We start from the raw sequence: 20,661 nt of genomic DNA, 5'->3' as shown, positions 1-20,661 counted from the left end.
TTCGATGTGATTTCTGCATGTTGTTCCCCATACCCTATTAGTGTTTCTCACCACTCTGCATTGAAATCCTTTCTATCATTTAGTACCTTACTGCTAATGTGCACTAGTTTCAAATATTGATCTATGATGTTCTTATATAACCAAATCAAAGCTGAACATATCACTGGTTATGTTGCATTTAACCATTGGTGGCACGAATTACCTGACAGATTTCACTGATACGGTGGCAAAGTGAACTTCTTGCCCTGGCTCTTGTAGCCATGTTCTGCAAATCCCATCAGGTGCCTCAGCGGGAGCTTGCACAGAATGCACACAGGGTTCTCATTCAAGTATGGGTTAGTTTGCCACCCTGTTGGTGATCTGTGTAAAAGCAGAAAGAACAGAGCATCCTAGAACCAGCGGACTGAGCAGCCAGAGTGAAATGTGTCCCAGATCCCCAAAGGAAGAAGTGATGGTGTCAGTGGAGCCAGCAGAAGCCTCAGAACCATGACCTTGAACTCCATGATTGCCTTTGCAGCCCATACGAGGAGTGCATTTCAATGCCGTTGGGCGGGAGATTTATTTGCCCAGTAGGAGACCTTGGGCATTTATCAGGGCTAAAAGAGCTTTGTAACATTGACCTGAGCAGGGATGAAGGAAAAGTCCACATGGCCGAGGCAAAGGACTGGAGGGAGATGTGCCTGCTAGCATGGCTGAGAGGAGGTACTGTGGACTGAAGAACTGTATCCGTAAAGTTCTTGATGACCTGTTGTGATCTTTTCAAGTCCTTAAGACCCTGCGTGGGTTTCTGAGACTGGAAGTGTTTATAGGGGTCAAACCCCCAATCTTTCTCTCCCGGTGAGGCTGGTGACTGAAGTGCCAACCATGTGACTGCAGCCAAACCCTACCAACTACACCACCAGGGCTCCTGAATTCCTTAAAAAGCCCCCAAATCATAAGTAGTATCTACTAGTTCTGTGTGACCTCTTTCCTGAATTAGCAAACCCAGCAGTGAAGCATAGTGTGGGAAAAGCAGTTGGTGTCAGAGTAGGATCAAGAAGGTTGGAGGCTTGAGGCAGGTGTGACCTCTGCCTCATAGGAATCATTCTCAGGTAGATACGGAGTGGGATTCTTCCTCTCCAGTGTTTACCAGGATGCGGTCAGATGTGACCCCCTATGCTTATACTCAGATATGAATATAACTTCATTACATGTTTTCTGATATATTGGCACTGATTTGATTCTGACGTGAAGTGACCCTTTAAGACGGAAGAGAGCAGTCCTGTGATTTCAAAATCTAGGGACCTTGTCTTTCCCCATGGCGTGGCTGGTGGTGGCAAACTGCTGACCTTGTGACTATTCTCTTTCAGACCCCACCTCTGAGTGAAGGGCAGAGTAAGCATTGGATCCTTGTCTGCTCTCCTTCAACTTGGTTTTACACACGGCCTAAGCCACGTGTTCATGTCGTTATCATATTCATGCTGTCGGAGAACCCTGCCTCCTCTGCCATATGCAAAAGACATGGCCACAGTTCCGTGTATTTTAGAATCCACTGCCACTGCCGTTGAATCTGGATCATCGCAATCCGATACAGGGTTGCCAAGACTGTAGATCTTCAAGAGAGCAGACAGTCTCATTTTTCTTCTGTGGAATGGCTGTCAGTTTTGAACCTCTGATTTTGTGATTAATCGCCCAATGACTAGCCCATACTGCCACCAGGGCTTCTTTGAATATACTACGGTCCCCGACATCTAAGGTTAGCAAATGGTGGTTGTGAGGTATGGATGCGTTGGTGTGGACTCTGTATGAAAGTATAAAGCATGACCAGTTTGGTGTCATCCTAACAATCATTGGCAGGTTTGAACTCATCATTGTAGGGACCTCAGTGTATCACTAGACTCATCTTTTCCACCAACTGTCTACCAAGCATGACGCTATTCTCTACGAACTTGTCTCTCTGATATCATGTCCAATATATATAACAGTAAGTTTCCGTAGCTCTGCTTTTAATAAATATTTTGGCGGTACTTCTCTCAAGGCAGCTTTGTTTCTTTTCATGAAAGTCAAAGCTATAGTTAATATCTTTCCCCTGTGCCATAATTCAAGTACATCAATTGTTTTACTCTATTAAAAATGTTACCAAACTTTTGCATGCATATGAGGTGATGGAAAAGATGATGGTTGAGTACAAATAAAATGAAATCTTTAATTTCTTCAATATTCTCTCCCTTTATAATCATGCCATGCATTGATCCAGTTGTGAGGAATTCGCTTTTATGTTTAGGTGTGATTCCTGATGACAGCGTAGTCATTGATGTGCTTCCGTAAGTGCTACATGTCCTCTTTTCTTTCAGCAAGCTGGACCGCACCATCTACAAATGGAGGGGGGCCGGCTTTCAAGCCTGATGTGGTGTTATACAGTACAGCTTCTTTGATGCTTTACTCACCATGCGGTTTGATGGGGAAAGAATATTATGAAACACACCTTTTGGATTTTAAGCTATCAGAGTACCCCCTTGTTCTGTTTGAAGGATAACCGCTTTGCCTATGTCCAGGTTTGCATTAGCACAATTAGGTGGTTTTGAATTTACATTCTTCACAATAGTTATTCATAATTTATGATTCAACTTTGCATAGTCAATAAAACCCTGATAAAAATCTTTCTGATAATCTCTGCTTTTACCCAACATCCATCTAATGTAAGTAATGATATTCCTCATTTCACCTAGTCTTTTGAATCCAGCTTGAATTTCTGTCTATTCTCTGTCCATACACTGCTGCAACTATTTAACATTTATCTTCACCAAAATACGCTACTTGTGTGTGACGCAAATGACATTGTTCAATAATTTCTTCATTCTGTTGAATCACCTTTCTTTTGAATGGGAAAAATATGGACTCATATTTTCCAACTAGGTATTTGTCTTCCAAATATCTTGATACAAAGGAATAAGTAGTTCCAGGATTGCATCTATTTAATGAAATATAACAATTGGTATTATGTAAATTCCTGATCCTTGTTTTCACCAATGCCTTCAACGGAGCTTATAATCCTTCTTTCAATGTCATTGGTTCTTGAGCATATACTCAGAAGGTGGAATGCCACACCACCAATTCTTTTTGGGGTAGTGACTCCATATTCTTTCCTTCCTCTTTGGTTACTTCCTATGCCATTCCATATTTTGCCCATACCAAACCCTATGCCATTGACTTGATTCCAATCAATGGGTCTGTGACGATAAATCTTCATAGGGCCAGATAGCCCCAACTCTCTCCTACGGACAAGCGGTGGGTGTCAACAACAGACTTTTGGTTAGCAGTCAAATGCTTACCCAACAGTTCCACCAAGGATCCATATTTTGCCCATAAAATCCTACACTATTTCAACTTCAGACTTGATTTTTTTATTAGTTCTTTCAGTTTGAGAAATGCAAATGTGCCTTTTACTTTTGGCTTTCGGTTATAATTAATATACATTTTAAAATTATTATTTTTTATTAAATCCTTTTACTGGGGGCTCTTACATCTCTTATCACAATTCATACATTCATCTATTGTGTCAAGCACATTTGTACATATGTTGCCATCATCATTTTCAAAACATTTTCTTTCTACTTGTGCCCTTGGTACTAGCTCCTCATTTTACCACCTCCCTCCCCCGCCCTCCTTCCCTCATGAATCTTTGATAACTTATAGATGATTGTTTTCATATCTTACATTGTCCTCTGTTGCCCTTCACCCACTTTTCTGTTGTTCGTCCCCCCCCCCCCCCGAGGGGCTTATATGTTGATCCTTGTGATTGATTCCCCCTTTCTACCTCCAACTTCTCTTTATCTCCCTGCTAACTCTATTCCTATTGTTGGCCCTGAGGGATGTATCTACTGGATTCCCTGTGTTTCAGGCTCTTATCTGTAAAGGGTTGAAGATAAACAAGGGACCATCTAGCTGAGAAGCAACAAAGCCCACATAGAGGAAGCAGACCAGCCTGTGTGATTATGAGGTGTTATTGGATAAGGTATTAGGTATCTAAGACCCAGAGCAAAAGCATACCAATGTGAATCTGGGGGAGTGAGGAGTGAAAACCTAAAGCCCATCTGTAGACAATTGGACATCCCCTCACAGAAGGGTCACAAGAGGAGATGGCCTTTCTGCATGCAGTATATCACCAAGGAAACACAACTTTTCTGTAGTTATTTAATGTCCCCCCCATGACCAATAATTGACTTTGTCTTCTTGATCTGCCCTTTGAAATTTTCTGTTCAACTCATTTACTACATCATTTCACCCATTGACTATAGCTATTCTATATTCAGGAGCAATATTTAAAGCCTCTTCTGAGATCCATATTGGGCTATTTTTCACTTTTCTTTCTTTTTTATGACATTTTGCTTTCTTCATGTATAATTTCCTTGATCCCATCCTAGAATGTGTCTATGTTTCTTCACTATTTAGAAATGCGTTCAATTTATTCTTCAGATGGTCTCAAGATTCAATTGGAATAAAATCAATATTATAATTTGGCTCTCATGGACTTCTTTGAATTTTCTTTAACTTCACCTTGAATTTTAATATGAGCAATTGATCATCTGTTTCACAGTGGGCCATTTTTTTAATTCTGAGTGATATTTCACATGTGTAGTCAATTTGATTCCTGTATATTCCACTTGTGGACTCCTCATGTATAGCCCCGATCTATGTTGGGGAAAGGGTACTTGTAATGAGTGGCCCATTAGTTTTGCAAAATCTTATGAGATGATCTCTGTTATCACCAGTATTTTTATTATGTCCATACTTTGCCACTACTGTTTTTCTTGTTTCCAACTTTTGCATTCCAATCACCAAACACTCTTAAGCTATGTTTATTGCATTTTTGATCAATTTCAAAAACACTATTTTGGGGGAAATTTTAGTAATAATTTTAATAACTGGTCTCCTTTGTAGTCCTTTGGATATTAGGTGATCACTGGCATGTTGTATTTCTAGGTAGACCTTGACATGTTCTTTCTGACGATGAATGTGCTGCCATTCCTCTTCAAGTTTCTCTCGTGGGATAGAAAACCACATGATTGTCTGATTGACTGTAAGTCCACTTCAACTGAAAACTGCCTAGAACATTGATACACAAGTATTCCATTTCATTTTTGACAGGTTCCAATTTCTCTACTACACCACCTGGGCAGGTAAGATATAGTTATGTTTGGACTTTATAATGAAACATTTGCTTTACATTCAGTGAATTTTATTTTTGACCTAATTAAGATTAATATTAATATGAATTTTATTAAAGATTCATTTGTTTCAACATTTTTTATTGTAAAATATTTACCTCAGGGCCTTGTCGAAGGTATAATTATGGAAAAGTAACATGTAGGTATTCCTTATTTGTACAATTCTGACATGTACACATTTCAGCTACTAGAATAATAGTCTACCAACCAAATAAAAAACCCAAGCCCATTTCCCTCAAGTTCATTATGACTAAAGGTGAACTCATATATAACAGTGTAGAAATGATCCATAATTACACATCTAGTAATTAGAGGTGTAAGCTGCCTTCCATTAGTGGTTTGAAGTCTGGTCTTTATGGAAGCCGATTACTAGCCCTTTTGTCTATGGTATTGCTAGGTTCAAACTATCATCCTATAGGTTAGCGGAGAATCACAAACTGCTTGCACCACAAAATTAAATATTAATAACCACTGTGCATGAATTGGGGAACTCTCATAAACTACAAATGTCACTGCTATCTCCATCCACATATCTCAACAAAAGAGAAGTTCATCATACTTAGTAACTAATCAGATCAAGTTTTTCTAAGTTTGTCAGTGATGGCCACTGCACATGTATTATTGACTTCACACAAGAGAGCAAAGTTTGTAGTTGCGTTTTCACCTTGTCTTTGGGGATAAACATGTATGGCATTTAAAAATATTTTAAACAGCATGTTCCAAAGACTGGGTTAAACAAATAAGGGAAACATGCAGCAAAGAAATAAAAGTAATTTGTTCAAAGTAATATTTAACTGAATACTATACAAAGTCACATTAAAGAACAGATAACAGTGGGAATGTTATTACTCAGGAGACTAGAATTATAAGGGGAGGAACTTAGGAAAGATGGACTTATTGACATGTTTTTTTGATGGCTGTTAAAAAAAAGAACAAAAATCATCCCAAAGAAGTGATTCTGGCAAATAACTTTGCACAAATAACTTTCAGAGCATAAAGGATTCAATGTTGGAAACATATCCTAACAAAAAAGACATGACAATTATCCAAGGCAAAGAAAATATGTTAACTCTGTATCCTATGCTACATACCAAAGAGAATGTGATCTCTGCTCAAACCCCCTTGATAAGTTTTAAAGACTTAAAACATTCTAATTTTTTAACATCAAATTACAGTATAGCAAGTGAATGTCAGTTTTGTGATTATTTTCTCATTCTGCTATATATATAAAAACAACATTGTTTTACCATCTGTGTTAGGCAGAAGAAGGAAGACTAGAAAAACAAATCCAGTGACACTCATATTAATGAACTGAAATGGACTAGTATTGACCAATCTGAATCAGAGAATCATATGGTTTACTATGTTGGGGAAAAAAAATTCAAGATGATTGATGGTGCATTCAATGCCACAACATTTCACGATATATCTTGAAGTACAACCCTGTGTTTATTAGGATATTGTCTTCTCACATACAAGGAAATATAGTCAATACAATTATTATTAAAATTTATGTACCAACCACTGAAACTGATGATGAAGAAATTGGAGAACTTCACCAGTCTTCAGTGTGAAATTGATCAAACATGCAAGAAGAAGCATTGATCATCATTTGTGACTGGAGGTGAAAATAATCATTACAAAGAAATGTGACTAAGCAGAAGATTATTGAATCATGTGATGGATTTCACATGCATAAAATTTTGCTGAAAATTATTCAACAAAGGTGGGAGCAATAGGTTGTTAAGGAAACTCCAGAAATTCAGGTCAGATTTAGAAGAGGCCTTGAATAAAAGGAAATAACTGCTGATCTAAGATGGATCTTGACTGAAAGTACAAAGTACCAAAAAGATGTTTCCTGTGTTTAATTGCCTATATGAAAGCATTCAACTGGTTGGATCATATCAAACTACAATGACCTTGAGAAGAATGGGAATTCCAGATCACTTCATTGTCTCCATGGGGAAATAGTATATGGACCTGAGGCAATTATGTAAAATGAACAAAGGATTACTGCATGGTTTACAATTTTCAGAAGTGTGTGCCAGGATTGTACCCCTTCACCACATGTTTTCAATCTGCATGTTTGGTAAATAATTGGAAAAGTTGGATTTTATGAGGAACAATATGGCATCAGGATTAGAAGAAGGAATGTTCTCAACCTGCTGTGCGGGTGACACAACCTTGCTGGTGAAAGTGAGGAGGACTTGCAGCAGTTGCTGAAGAAGATCAAGGACTTCAGCCTTCGGTGTGTATTACAACTGAATGCAAAGAAAACTAAAACCGAAGATCTGTACCAACAGGTAAAAGCATGTTAAGTGGAGAAAAGATTGAAGCTGTCAAGTATTACCTCTTGTTTGGATGCAAAATCAATAATCATGGAAGCATTAGTTAAAAATCAAAAGTTGCATTGCATTGGGCAAATATGATCCTCAAGACCCTCTTGACAAGTTGAAAAGCAAGGTGCTACTTCGAGGATTAACTTGCACCTCACCTAAAAGCCAGGGTCTTTTCAAAGGCCTCACATACATGTGAAAGTTGGACATTGAATAAAGAAGATCAAAGAGAATTGATGCACTTTCATTATTGTCCTGGTGAAGAATATTGGAAGCACTCTTGTTGTTGTTGTTGTTAGATACCATCAAGCTGGCTCGACTCCTACTGACCTCATGTACAATAGAACAAAACACTGTCTGGTCCTGCACCATTCTCACAATGGGTTCTTTGCCTGAGCCTATTGTTGCGGCTGTCAGTCCACCTCCCTGTGGGCCCTCCTCTTTTTCACTGCCCTCTGCTTTTCCAGACATAGTTTCCTTCTTCAGGACTGATCTCATCTGGCAGCATCTTCAGAGTTTGTAATACCGTGTCTTCCAGCCTTGCTTCTAAGGAGCACTCTGGCCAGAATTCTTCCAAGACAGATTGGTTTGTGCTTTGAGCAGTCGTGGTACTTTTAATCTTCTCCAGCACCGCAGTCCATACTTCCGTTCTTCTCCTGTCTTCCTTATTCAGTGTCCAACCTTCACAAGCACGTGAACTAATCGAAAACACCTTGGATTGAGTGAGGCCCACTTTCCTCCTCCAGGTAACATCCTCACTTTTCAATGCAGCACGCCCTTTGACTGCTTCCATAAGCAGTGGTTGTGGAACCAATCAAGACAAAATCCTTGACCAATTCAACCTTTCCTCCACTTATCATGATGCCATCTTTGGGGCCAGTTGTGAGGATGTGGGTCTTCTTTACTTTGAGTTGCAATCCATAGTGAAGGCTGCCATCCTTGATCTTCACCATCAAGGGCTTAAAATCCTCCTCATGTTTAGCCAGCAAGATTGTGTCATCTGCACATTGTATGTTGTAAATTAGCCTTCCTTCAATTTGATGCCACATCCTTCTTCATAGAATCCAACTTCTCTGATAATTTGGTCAGCATGCAGATAGACTCAATATGGTGAGAGGATACAACCCTGTCACACACCTGTCCTGATTTTAAACTATGCAATGTCCCCTTGTTTTGTTTGCGTAACTATCTCTTGATCCATGTGTAGGTTCATCATGAGCACAATGACGTGCTCTGGAGTTCCAATTATTCTCAAGGTTATTCACAGTTTATGATCTACACCGTCCCATTCCTGTGCCCAGTCAATTAAATCACAAAAAAGATCTTTCTGGTCTTCTCTACCTTCAGCTAAGATCCAACTGAGAGTAACAATGATCTCCCTTAGTCTACATCCTCTTCTAAATCTGCCGAGAACCTCTGGCAGCTCCCTGTCAGTGTACTGCTTCAAATGTGAGAGTGAACTTCAGCAAAAATTTACTTGCACGTGACATTAACAATATAATTCTATAATTTGAGCATTCTGTAGGGTCTTTGAAATGGGTACAAATATGGATCTCTGCAGGTCGGTTGGTCTAGTAGCTGTCTTACAAATTTCCTGGCACACAGGTGAGTGCTTCCATTGGTTCATTAGCCTGTTGAAACATCTCAATGGGTGTTCCATCAACTCCTGGTGCTTTGTTTTTGGCTAATTCTTTCCATGCAGCTTCAGCTTCTTTCTGCAGCACTATTGGTTCTTGCCTGCCTTTACCTCCCGAAATGGTGGAATGTCAACTAATTCTTTTTCGTACAATGACTTCGTGTGTTCTTTCCATCTTCTTTAGCTGTTTCTTGGATCATTCAATATTTTACCCATAGAATCTTTCAATATTGCAACTCATGGCTTCAATTTTTATTCAGTTCTTTCAGATATGAACAATGCAATTCTTTGCACATTTTATTATAATATATGGTTTTGTCTTCTCTGCTGCCCTGTAAAATTTCATTTTCAGCACTTTGACTTCACTATTTCCTCAATTTGCTTTACTACTCTATGAGTAAGAGCAAGTTTGAGAGTTTCTTTTGACACCCACACTATTTTTTTCTTTCTGATATTTTAAATGCCCTTTTGCTTTCTTCATGAATGCTGTTCTTTGTGTCAATATTGTGTAAGAAGCTCCCATAGCTTATTAGGTATTCTGTCATTAGTGTTCAATGCATTAAAAACTGTGCTTTAGATGTTTTGTAATTCAGGTATTATAAACTCAAATAGTATTTTGGCCCTCATGGACATGTTTTAATTTTATTCAGTTTAACTTGAACTTATATATGAACAATTGATGGTCTCTTCCACAGTCAGCCTCTAACTATGTTTTGGCTGATTCTCCAGCATCTTTTCCTACAAATGTAGAGAATTTTATATGGTTAGCTGTCACGATGTTGAAATAAGGTATTTGCTACAAGCAAATCATTGGTCTTGCAAAAATTCTATCATGCAATCTCCAGTTCCATATAAATTACCAAGTCCATTTTTTCTAACTACTATTCCTTCCTATTTATTTCAGTCACTTGACTTCCAGTTGCTCTTAATTCTCAATGCATCTTGATTGTATATTTGATTAATTTCTGGCTAAAGTTTTTGGTAAAATTCTTCACTTTCTTTATCACTAGCTTTAGCGGTTGGTGCATAAATTCAAATAATAGTTGTATTGATTATATTTCCTTAAAGATATAATCCTATCACACACAGTATTGTACTTTGATATTGATTTTGCAATGTCGTTTTTTTACTAGGAATGCAATCATTCCTCTTGATTGTGCTATTCCTGCATAGTACATCATCTCATTTTCTTATTCAAAATGGCCAATACCAGTCCATTTCGGCTCACTGCTGCCTAGGATAGGGATATGTATTTGTTCAATTTCATTTTTGATGACTTCCAAATTTCCTAGATACATACTTGGCACATTCCAAGTTCTGATCATTAGCAGATATTGGCAGATCTTTCTCCTGACCTTGAGACGTACCTCATGTGCAAGTGAAGATCCTGAAGACTCCAGTCTCCCAAGCTTTGCCTGACTCATACATACATCCCCATGAACGACTCCACTCTCAAAATCCACTTCCCCTTTGGCCACATGTCACGTGTGCTCTGACTCAAGGCGGCCATCCTCCAGCACTTTCTCTGACAATGGTTTGCTTCCATTCATTAGGCCTTCTATACTTGGTAATGTTTCAAAGCTATGCTATAAACAAAAATGTTTTCAGTGGCTCCTTCCTCTGAAGTGGGGAGCCTGGTCATTCTTCATTGTTCTTAGTCTAGAAGCTCCACTGCAACCCGTTTACTTTGGGGGAACCTGCTGGCTTTTGAAATACCAGTGACATGATTTCCAGCATCACAGGAACCAACAAGCCACCATGGTATGAGAAATGAGCAACAAGTGGTGGATGGAAGTACTATGGATTGCCAAAGAACAACAATTTTGTCTTGGAAGAAGTACAGCCAGAATGTTCCTTCAAAGCAATCATGGTGAAACTCTTGTCTTATAACTTTTGCACATGTTATCTAGAGAGACCAGCCGATGGGGAGGAAAAACATTCAACATTATGTTTGGTAAAGTAGAGAGGCCGTGAAGAAGATGATGTGGATAATGTGGCCACATCAACAGAGCAATGATGAGGATGGCACAGGATTTGGCCAGGGTTTCATTCTGTTCTATGAGTAGGTACCCCCTCCCAAAATTGTTTTTTCCCCCAAAGGTATGTATTTAAAAATTTTTTACAAAACAAACTTATCATCTTCAGAGTACTCTCCATTATACTTAATACATTTGTCAAATCTGATTTCACTTTTGGAAACATTTTTCAAACTCATCTATTTGGATAGCTGACAGCACCTCCCCCATTTTTTTCACCTCTTCTAAGTTGTCAAATCACTGTTTTTTCATGTCCCTCTTCATTTGTGGAAACAAAAAGAAATCACACAAAGCCAAGCCAGGTGAGTAAGGTGTGTGGGGCAAGAGAGTCTTGCTGTTTTTTTGCCAAGAACTGGTGCACTAATATGCCTGTGTGGGTAGATGTGTTGTTGTGGTGGCAAAAGCAGTGCCCAATCTGCTACAAAGCAGGCCTATTTGGGGTCACACACTGTTATGGAATCTTTTCAAACCCTCTAAATAGAAAGCTTAACAGCCTGACCTGGTAGAACAAGCTCCAAATGCACTAGGAGTCAACATTGCATCAGTTTGGGAAATTATTTAACCAACATCCAGAATGAGGTTTGTCATCAATTAACATTTCACCTGTTTTGCAAAAGGGAAAATCACTCCTACCCTTGAGTTTTTCCCATCACGCTGTCCTTGTCAGCTGTTTTCATTGTCACCGCAGTTTCTGCGGCATTTTTCCCCGAGCAGGAAATAAAATTTCACAGCCACGCGCTGTTTTCTTAAATTGGCCATCACAAAAAAAGAGGTTTGAGTGAAACTGCTTTCACGAAAAAAATCATTGTGACCAGAGAGAACCTTTCCAGGTAACACCACTGAGTGAACTAACTCGAGACAGTGGCTTGATGGCCAGCTGGCAGGAAAAATGTGTGCTAAGAAAGCTCTGCTCAGTCCAGGGCAATTTCAGTTTTATTTTTGGGCAATCCCTCATAATGGGGTAGCTATGTATCTTCTCAATGGCACCTAACAGTAACAAACGACTATGCAAAATTAGGACTTCTTGTGTAGCATACCTGTGTGCACCTATATACTTGTGCATATATTTGTGTATATATTACATATGTGTATATATTACATAGTGTATATATTACATAGATTTGAATGTCTATGTATATGTATACATGATTAGTGAGCTTGTTGGTGGTAGTGGTGGTGGTGTGTAGCTACTTTACAGTATTACATCGTAAAAATAAAAATTAGACATCTTTGTAACTTTAATTTAGATATAAAGGCTTTAGTAGTCGTTCTTCAAATGAATATTTCCACATAAATTTTAAACCAAAATTATAGATTTATAACAATAAATGTCACGAAAGCAATATTTTTGTATAAAATTTTTAGTATATAAATTTAATTGGAGCAACTCTGATTTCATATTTTTACTGAAATGCTTTATAATGGTCTATTAAAGTGGTGAGTCAGACAAATCCTGAGTGCAGGTCAGCTCACCCATCTTCCACAAGGGCACACAAAATGATCGTATATCAGTGCACAGTTTCTAATCTCTGCTGCCAAAAAGAACATGAGCTGCTTTCAGTGGACAAGGTAACCCAGCTACGCATATCCAAAAACCTGTAGTGCAATTGTCAGCCACCAAGAAATGGACTGAATAAGATACGCATCCTGTTGTCATTGTCTGGCTTAGTTGCCCTCATTTTCATAGATATGAGCTAACTCTATACAAGATCAGAGTTCATATTAAAATCTACTGTGTAAACAGAACATGTATGTTTCCTTCAATACATATTCTCAAAACAACATGTGCAATAAAAGCACCTTGCCTTCTAATATATTCATCCTCAGAGTGACCCTATAGAACAGGGTAGAACTGTCCCACAGGGTATTCAAGACTGTGATCTTTGAAACAGAGAGTCATATATTTATTTCACAGCATGGTCCTGAAGCGTTTCAATTAACAGCAGAGCATTTAATCACTGCCACAGCTTCTTTACAACATGTACCTGATCTTTGTTTTCAAAAATAAGGTCACAGAAAACTCTCCATCTGTGTCACATTAAAACAACAACAATAAAATAAGCAACTGAAAATTCTTCTAGTCCTAGAATCATGTCCATGTGCAGTGTGCAGTGTATGCTGTGTTTTAAACAATGCCTTGAGGGGTGGGAGGTTAAAATCATATGGATATTCTTAATAGTGAAAACTTACAGGCTGCATATATATTTCAAGGAAATAGGGAGCAATAACATTTCCACCTAAGTAATGATTGATTAAGAGATTCTAAGCTGTTCTTTATAAATAATGAAAATATGATCTTAAAGTCCAGAGGAAATATAATTCTTGTTAAAGGGAAAAACTGCCAGACTTCAGATTTTTATATATGCTTTTTAGTTTGTGGCAACTATTATTTTGAAAGATTGAGAGGTACTCAGAGTTGCTATCTAGCTGTTAGGAGACAAAGCAAACATTGCCAAAAGGGGTAAGACTCATGCTTAGGTTATTTAGGATCCATAATTCGTGAGGATCCTTAAACAATTTCACAAAAGAGTGGTATTTAAAAACAATCTTTTTCCCACAAAATTTTAAGTTTCTTAATGTGTGGGGATTTCAGCTATCTTTCATAATACCAATCTTAAAAACTCTAATATGTTTCCCGTACTGTACCCATTTATTTTAATAATTTACTATTAACCTATTATTTCTAAAGTTATTATCTAAACAGGCTATTTTAATTTGAGCCTGAATCAACACCTGGCAGCAAGAATACATAAATTTGCCCTTTCAGTCTGTAAAATGCATGTTCACATTGCTTACTTGTTGTAAAACTTAAAGATCCAAGGTACAGCCCCTTGAATCGACTGTCAAACCAACAAAAAGAGATCATATCTGTGACATTTCCAAAGAAAAACCATTCAGCAAAATGCATCAATTATCAAACAGTATCATTGATATCATGCACAATCAGAATTTTGCTGAAGAGATTTCAAAACCAATGGCAGCAGTCCATCAACAGGAAAATGACAGAAATTGAGGCCAGATTTAAACGAGGATGTGTATGAAGAGAAACTGCTGATGTCGGACGGATTTCATCTGAAAGAAAGAATATCAGAGAGATGTTTGCCTATTTCATTGTTTGTGCAAAAGCATTAGACTATGTGGACCATAACAGGTTATTGAGAGCATACACAGATGAGGATTCCAGACCGTCTTAGGAGACGCCTGGGGACCCTGTGCATAGACAAGAACAAGGAAGTAGTGAATGGATGCAAATCTGGAAAGATGTATGCCAGGCTTGTGTCTTTTTACGATACTAATTTACTAAGTGTGATAATAAGCAAATCATCTGAGAAGCTGTGCTATATTAAGGAGAATACTGCATCAAAATTGGAGGAAAACTCATTAATGACGTGTGACATACAGATGACGCAACTTCACCTGCTGAAAGCAAAGAGGGCTTAAATTTATGACGAAGGAAGCTCAAAGCCTGCAGAAATCAACATGGATTACAACTCAACATAAAGAACACTAAATCAATAGCATGAAAAACAGAGAAAAGATTGAATTTGTCAAGGATTTCACACTATTTGGATCCACAATCAACTCTCGTGGAAATAAATCGATAAATCAAAACACATTGTATTGGGAAAATCTGCTGCAAAAGACCACCCTAGAAATAGATCTAAGTGTCTATATTTATAGGTCAAGTATTAAGGTGGCGGAAGGACCTTGGGCCTCTACTCAAACACTCCCTCAATGCATGAATACCTTCTTTTATTAAATTGGAACTCTATGATGCTCTCTCTCCCAACACAACGGCTGGAGCCAAAGTGGGTGAACAAGTAAATGTGGTGAAGAAAGCTGATGGTGCCCGGCTATCAAAAGAGATAGTGTCTGGGGTCTTAAAGGCTTGAAGGTGAACAAGCGGCCATCTAACTCAGAAGCAAATAAGCCCACATGGAAGAAGCACACCGGCCAGTGCGATCACAAGGTGCCCAAGGGACCAGGTATAAGGCATCATGCAAAAAAAAAAAAGATATAAGTGTGTGTATGTATGTGTATATATGTATATATATATCATATTAAATGAAGGGGGAAGTGCAGAGTGGAGACCCAAGGCCCAAGTGCCGGCCAATGGAGATCCCCTCATAGAGGGGTTTAGGAGAGGAGATGGGTTAATTAGGGTGTGAGGTAGTATCAATGAAGAAAACAGCTTTCCCCCAGATCCTGGATGCTTCCTCCCCCCAACTACCATGATCCGAATTCTACCTTGCAGGGCTGGATAGGACAGAGGCTGTACACTGGTACATATGAGGGTTGGAGGTACAGGGAATCCAGGGTGGATGATACCTTCAGGACCAAGGGTGCGAGGGACGATGCTGGGAGAGTGGAGGGTGAGTGGGATGGAAAGAGGGAACTGATTACAAGGATCCACATGTGACCTCTTCCCTGGGAGAGGGACAGCATAGAAGGGGGGAAGGGAGACTCCAGATAGGGCAAGATATGACAAAATAACGATGTATAAATTACCAAGGGCATATGAGGGAGGGGGGAATGGGGAGGGAGGGGGGGAAAAAAGAGGACCTGATGCAAGGGGCTTAAGTGGAGAGCAAATGCCTTGAGAATGATTGGGGCAGGGAATGTATGGATGTGTTTTATACAATTGATGTATGTATATGTATGGATTGTGGTAAGAGTTGTTTGAGTCCCTAATAAAATGTAAAATAAGAAAAGAGAAAAAAATGATTAGGGCAAAGACTGTACAGATGTGCTTTATACAATTGATGTATGCATATGTATGAACTGTGAAAAGAATTGTATCAGCCCCAATAAATTGTTAAAATAAAAAAAAAATAAAAATAAAAATAATAAAAAAAAATTAAAAAAAACTAAAGAAAATAAAAAGACCACCCTAAAATGTTAAAAAGCAAAGATGCCACTCTGGAGTCTCATGTACCCCTGACCAGGCCATGTTATCTTCAATGGCTTTGTATTCATGGTTTAGGTAGGTAATGAATAAGGAAGACAAAAGACGAATTGTGGCCTTTGAATTATGGAACTACAGAAGAATATTGCCTATGCCAGGAACTGCTAAAGGATGAAGAACTTTGTCTTCCTAGGAATACAGGAGGGGGCGGGGAGGCGGTGCTTCTTAGAAGCAAGAATGGTGATATTTTGTCTCCCTTACTTTGGAAAAGTTATTGGGAAAGAATCGGCCGGTAGAGAAGGCCATATGCTTGGTAGAGGACCAGTAAAAAAGACGAGGCCTCTCAATTAGCTGGATTACACAGTGGCTGCAACAACAGATCCACAATTCTGGGCCCATGGCTTAATTCTGAAGTGTACTTAATTAGGAAATTATATCTTTCTTAGTGTCTTCATCAGTAAATTTGAAACAATAATATTTTATACTTCATAGTGTATTTTGAAAGACTTAAAAGAAATGGTATGTATCTTTCTACATAGTTGCACATCAAAATGTATAAATATCAGTTGTTCTAAGAGCAATCATGTAATTATTCATAAAAATTGGAATTTTTTATTTGGGGAACATGTCAACCAGATAGGATACAAAATTTTAAATAAAACCACCTAAGGAAAACTTGGATGTATGTTGATTCTAATTATTATTACATGATTGATGTTTTAAATATTTTTACCTACCACACTAAAATGAACCCTTCTACTCACTCAGTCTATCTCTTAGTGTAGCCCCACTTATCTAAGATGGCAAGGGTAAAAACTCTAAGATTGAATAGTTAGTGAAGAGGGATGTCTAAAATATATCTAACACTCCAGAGAAACCCATCAATGCCATTGATAGTGGGGTTAGCTCCGGTATCACTGTAAACATTATACTGGTACCTCAATTCACCTGGCCAGCACCAATGTGGATTATTTTGTTTTAGCTCTGAATATTTTATTAGAAATCTACCCATCCTTTTAACATCTTCACTCCTATTACTTTTATTTACACAAATCAGAAGTTATGAACACTCACCTGGCAAGGGAGACACCATGAGCACAAAGGTGGTTTTCCCAGGGCGAGACTTATCCATTGCATTCCGGATGTTCTGACCCCTGCGATTTCCCCAAATGTGGGAAAGTCGACTGCATAATTTGTGGTAGTGGGGGACTGCGTTCACGCTCTCCCCTGGAAAATAAAGCAAAGCAAAAAAACAAAAAACAAAAAACAAATCAAAAGCTATCAGACTTTAGATGTAACAACGATTGTTATATGAATCTCAACTAAAATGTAGTGCTTTCAGAAAAATCCAATAGTTATCCCGAAAGGAAAATTTTAGAGTGAAATGAATAATTCTTGTCAATGAAGTTTATTTTAATGGATAGGGTTTTGTTGCTTATGTGAAATATTTTAATAGCTTCAAAATCTAGATAAATGATGACATCCCACACCCAACCCACCCCAGAGCTAGAAAATGTAATAAGAAACTAAACATGTTTATGGAATGACGGTGCTAACAGCTGGAGTATGTCAGGTTTCCTTCATTTATCACTTTAGATTTACCAATAATTATGTAAAATTTTGCAAACAGCTTGTAGGGTTTAAACATTTTACCTCTATAACCAGGGTATACTCCAAACAGATGGGTAAAGAAAATGAGAATTTTCACTCATGAATGACAGGGGCAGTTGAAACAGTATGGGTCTTAGGCTGCTGGAAATTTCCTCCTTGGTTTTTAGGCTAATTTTTAATATTAAGGAAACATTGACAACAGGTTGTTAAAAATGATGGGATCTGACTCTAGTAGGCTTAACAGAGAGTTTTGGGGTGCACTTCTTACATACTCAACCGCTAAACAAAAGGTTTGTGGTTAAATACACCTTGAAACTCCCTGGAAAAAGAACGGGTGCACTTTCTATATGAAACTTGTCGTTGCTGTTGTTCGGTTTCATCAAGTCCATTCAATTCAAAAATAATCTTATGTTCATCAAAATGAAACACTGTCCAGTTCTTCCCCCCACTCATCGACCTTGTGCTGGCGCCAACGGCCACAACCACCATGTTAAACCGCCCCACTGAGTGTGATTTTCTTCTCTAGGGACTGCGGCGGCCCCTCCCCTGGACATGCCCAAAAGATGTGAGAGGAAGTCTCACTAACCTCACTTCTAAGGCACACTGTAGCTGTGTTTCTTTTGAGACAAGTCTGCTCATCCTTCTAGTAGCCTATGATATTTCCAATATTCTTTGCCAGCAACCTGAAGACCTCCATTCTTCTCGAGTGTTGCTTAGTCACTGTCTGGCTTTCACACACGCATAAGTGTGAGACAATAAAAGTGCTGTGCCTTGGGGAAAGCACACCCAAAGGTCTCTAAACAATGTATTAGGTTTTGTTTTACTTTTATTTTTACAATTTAAAGTGGTCTTTTGCATATGTATCCAATGCAATACAACTTTGGTTCCACGAAGGACACTTACTTGGTGGTTGATTGTGGATCCAAGTCAAATGAAGTCCCTGACAAATTCCATCTTTTGTTCTGTTTCATATAATTTTGCTTAGTGGCCTAGTTATGAGGCTCTTTGTGCTTAAGTCCTCTTTGATTTCAGGAGGCAAAGTGGTGTGCCCTGCATATTGCAGAGGCCCTCTGCTGGGATAGTGGTTACCAAGTGGATGACTAATCACAAGATCAGTAGTTCGATGAGTCGTATTCAATTCTTTAAACTGTGTTCGTTTCCATATAGTTCAAATTCTAGGATTATTTTCTCAGCATGTGATAAAACACTGACATGTACATTCTCTGATTTTAAAACCAAGCAATACGCCCTTGCTCTATTCTAAAGACTACCTTTTGGTCGATGCACTTGTTCCACATTCACACAATTAAGTCTCTGTAATTCCCATTCTTCACAATATTATCCAAAATTTATTTTCAACCACACTGTTGAATGCCTATGCATAGTAAATAAAACAGATACCCATATTTACATTTTCAGCAAAAATTCAGATAATATATCTTTTCTACTTCCACGATCTTTTGAAATTTCGTGCTTAACTTTTTTACTTCAGCATTTCGTCGATTCACTTTATCCACTCTACATTCTAGGGTCTTCTCTGAGATCCATTTGGTTTTCTCTTTCTTTCCAGCTTTTTAAAAATGATCTTTTGATCTTTTCATGTATAACAACCTTGATGTCATTCCATCATTTGTCTGATGTGTAAGCATTACCCTTCAATGTGTCACATATACTTTAGAGAAAGATGGTCTATAAAATGGGGTGGGATATACTCAAATTTGCTCTTTGATTCTCATAGATTTGTTTTAATTTTTTTAGCTGTTACATATCAGTAATTTATCTGTTTTTCAATTGGCTCCTGGTTTTATTCTGATTGATGACATTGAGCCTCTCTTTTGTTTTCATAGATGTAGCTGATTTTATTGATCTGTATTAAAATACTATTATAAAATTACCCAAATATAGACAACCTAAAAACAAAACAAAAATATTTCGATTGGACAGTTGTCTCTGTTATATAAGGTCTCTACGAATGAGAACCAACTGAGCAACATAGAACAATGGAATATTAGTCTCAGCACCAGGTGACGACAAAAGGGAAAGGCAAAACCTACGATGTTTAAAATCACACAACATCCTCTTGACATGGTAGCTATACTTCAAAGTGAATCTGATAGAAACTCCATGAATCTTCACTGAAGATCAAGTTCAACTATAACTCCGGAATAGCTCTTGTTTTGAATTACTTAGAGTCTAAGCACTTAGCATCATAGGTTCCTGTGTGTTTGTGTATGAAAAGAACACCTTCAAATCTCACATCCTTGGTGTTCCTTATAGCCATTGATGTATCTACACCAGTTTCTCAAGTTTCGTTACTACACACTTAGCTATAAAAAGACCTGCACTAGGCATATAGCTATCCCTTCATTCATTTCACTATGTTCAATTTAATTCTAAATAAGTTGATAGGAGAATAAAAGAAGTTGATGAAGTTGGTCTCAACTATAATGCAACAAAGTGACAAACAGTGAATTATATTGGAAGACTAAGCAGATGAAGACTTTCTTTTCCTTGTTGATTTTGATGTAATATTCTTTAAGCCACTGATCTCTGAAATGAAGCATTCATTTTATTGTTGCATAATGTCTTGCTTTCTCGTGTAAATGTCATGACTGATCTTTCTGAATTACCAGCATTGTGGCACCCATCCTGAACTTATTTCTGAGTTTTATTTAAATGTTAGAAAAATAGACTTTCTTATCATTCTATAGCTAAACTTTTGCCAAATACTGTTCCCCAATTATTGAAGAATGTCTACATGGAATCGAGTCCTACATAGGTTTGTTCTTTAAAAATGTGGCCTCAGATATGTGAGTCACAATAAGAGTTACAACCTCATCCCCAGACACCAATCAAAGGTGAAGTAAAACAGAACCAAGTCATTCTAATATTCAGGCCAAAGATATTACAGAGGAGGTAACTTAGTTTC

At 38.1% G+C, this 20,661-nt stretch overlaps 1 non-coding gene across 1 annotated transcript; it reads left to right on the top strand.

Annotated features, from left to right (window-relative positions):
• The first annotated feature begins 17,187 nt into the window (after nt 1-17,187).
• LOC142454167 (U1 spliceosomal RNA) lies at nt 17,188-17,351 on the top strand. Its single transcript, XR_012785686.1, has one exon. It is a non-coding gene; the product is annotated as a U1 spliceosomal RNA (small nuclear RNA).
• Nucleotides 17,352-20,661: the final 3,310 nt, after the last annotated feature.

Source organism: Tenrec ecaudatus, chromosome 7 (assembly GCF_050624435.1).
Source record: "Tenrec ecaudatus isolate mTenEca1 chromosome 7, mTenEca1.hap1, whole genome shotgun sequence".
Lineage (NCBI taxonomy): Eukaryota > Metazoa > Chordata > Mammalia > Afrosoricida > Tenrecidae > Tenrec > Tenrec ecaudatus.
The sequence above is the reverse complement of the archived record's forward strand: the minus strand, read 5'-3'. Positions and strand labels throughout refer to the sequence as shown.